Below are 3,114 nucleotides of genomic sequence, written 5' to 3'. Positions count from 1 at the left end.
TTTCTACATTGAAGAATAATAGTGAAGACATCCAAACAATTAAATAACACAAAATGGACATCATGTAGTAACGCACAAAAAGTTGTAAACTAAATCAAAATTGAATATACTTTTGATTTAGATTCTTAGTAGCCAACTCCTTGCCTTTCTGAATGACTGAGCTTTGCACACTTTTGGGTCAATTCTGCCTCTCAACCAAGCCTCATGAGTAGTCAACTATGGCCCAATCAGTTCTGTTGTGTTGGTGGTATACAGAAGATAGCCCTATTTGGTAAAATACCAAGTCCATATTATGGCAAGAACAGCTCAAATAATCAAAGAGAAATGACAGTCCATCAATACTTTAAGGCATGAAGGTCAGTCAATCTGGAAAATTTCATGAACTTTGAACGTTCCTTCAAGTGCAGTCACAAAAACCATCAAGAGCTATGATTAAGCTGGCTCTCATGAGGACCGCCACAGGAAAGGAAGACCCAGAGTTACCTCTGCTGCAGAGGATAAGTTGCAGCCCAAATAAATGCTTCACGGAGTTCAAGTAACAGACACATCTCAACATCAACTGTTCAGGGGAGACTGTGTGAATCAGGCCTTCATGGTCAAATTGCTGAAAATAAACTATTACTTAAGGATACCAATCAGCTAACAAATGCTCAGCATATGTGGGAACTCCTTCAAGACTGTTGGAAAAGCATTCCACATTTCAGGTGAAACTGGTTGAGAGAATGTCAAGAGTGTGCAAAGCTGTCATCAAGGCAAAGGGTGGCTACTTTGAAGAATCTAACATCTAAAATCTATTTTGATTTGTTCTAAACTTTTTTGGGGTTACTACATGATTCCATTTGTGTTATTTAATTGTTTTGATGTCTTCACTATTATTCTTCAATGTAGAAAATATAAAAAAAATAAAGAAAAACCCTTGAATGAGTAGGTGTGTCCAAACTTTTGACTGGTACTCTATGTCTCACGCTTCACTATTGAATAGTATGCTAATGCTTGGACCTGGGGCTGGGTGGCTGAGCCTTCGTGCATTTAAAGTGTTTTGTGTCTGTGTGTGTGTCTAATTTTAGCAGTCCCTTGGGAGAGGAGAGGGATATGCTTAAGATATTCCAGATGACTTCTCCCATGTCTTCAAGCTTCTTCTTGACGTTTTTTTCTCTCTCGCTTTCTCAGACTTTTATTTTATCCTGCGTCCTAATGCAACATTGATGTGTTTGTCATCCCTCTCTCTGCTCGTCCTAACTCTGTTTTTCCACTTCTCTCTGTCTCTCTCTCTCTCTCTCTGTCTCTCTTGCTCTGTCTCTCTCTCTGTCTCTCTGTCTCTCTGTCTCTCTTTCTCTCTGTCTCTCTCTCTGTCTCTCTTTCTCTCTGTCTCTCTTTCTCTCTTTCTGTCTCTCTCTTTCTTCCTCTGCTCCTAAGGGACACACATAGAGATGTATTTGGCCTCTTTGCCTGTGGAGTAGAACATGTGCATATAAATATTCACTCAACTACGGCTATTTCAGACATCTCATTTTCTTCCTCCGGTGTGCATCCATCTGCTTATACATCTCGCACTCCGTCCATGTAACTAGTGTTCCTTCTACATCCCCCTTTTCAGAGAGAGAGAGAGAGTGTGAGTGTGAGTGTGAGTGTGAGTGTGAGTGTGAGTGTGAGTGAGTGAGTGAGTGAGTGAGTGAGTGAGTGAGTGAGATGAGAGAGTGAGTGAGTGAGTGATGAGAGAGAGAGAGAGAGAGTGAGAGTATAGAGTAGAGAGAGAGAGAGAGATGATGAGAGAGAGAGAGGAGAGAGGAGAGAGAGAGAGAGACAGAGAGAGAGGACAGAGAGAGAGAGACAGAGAGAGAGAGACAGAAAGAGAGAAGAGATGACAAGGTGGAGAGGTTAATAAGAAAAGCCCACTGCTTTTCTGCAAGAACTAGGCCATGAAGGAGGTAAAACAATTATCCTGTGAGTGTGTGTGTGTTTATCTCTGTATGCATATTCATCCTTGTTATTTCCCTATCTCATTACATTTCAGACTCTATTCCTAATTCTGCTCATTCCTCAATGTCCTCCTTTAACTTATCACTCAAACTCTATCACTCTCCCTGTCTTCTTTCTGTAAGTCCAACATTAAATAAAACAGAATCCGCACACTCACACACATATACACACAGACACACATACACACAGACACACGCACACACATGCACACAGACACCACAACAAACAAGACACACAACAAACACACCACACACACACACACACACACACACACACACACAACACACACACAGACACACACAACACACAGACACACCACACACACACACACACACACACACACACCAACACACCACACAACACACACACAACACACAACACAAAACACAACAACACACCACACACAACACCACAACACACCACACACAGACACACCACACAACACACACACACAAACACACAACACACACAAAACAACACACACACACACCACACCATACAACACAGACACACACACAAAAGAGAAGCCAACAAATAGTCCACCTCAGCGATATGAGGACACTTCTTTTTAATGTAGTTTTTAAACAACTTTTGGAGTTCTGGTGTAATTCTATAACCACATACAAAACATCAGGGTCGGACAGTGGGAGGAAAGTGAGGAGGGAATGAGGGAAGGAGTGTTGGAGGATGGAGGAAGGGACAGAGGGAGAGAATGAAGGGAGGGAGTGTTGGAGGGACAGAGGGAAAGGACAGACAGACAGACAGAGAGACAGAGAGACAGACAGACAGACAGACAGACAGACAGACAGACAGACAGACAGACAGACAGACAGACAGACAGACAGGACTGTGCACAGTTTGCTCTTGTGGTTAAAAGTCACCCTCCACATAACGAAAGGACACAACTGTCATTTTTACAGCATCATCTCAGTTTCAGCTGTACAAGTATGTCTCCTGCAGGCTCTGCCACCAAACCTAGTCCTAGAGACTCACAGCAGGGGTGGAGGCGTTTCATTCCAGGCACTCCCTGTGAGTCCCTCGGGAATAGATTGAGAAACACAGCATTAGTTTAATCAGGTTTTTTGTGCTGGGCAAGAACAAAAGACCTATACCATTTGATCCCCCAGGGCGACC

Source organism: Salvelinus sp. IW2-2015, linkage group LG5 (genome assembly GCF_002910315.2).
Source record: "Salvelinus sp. IW2-2015 linkage group LG5, ASM291031v2, whole genome shotgun sequence".
Classification (NCBI taxonomy): domain Eukaryota; kingdom Metazoa; phylum Chordata; class Actinopteri; order Salmoniformes; family Salmonidae; genus Salvelinus; species Salvelinus sp. IW2-2015.
Note: the sequence above shows the minus strand (reverse complement) of the source record.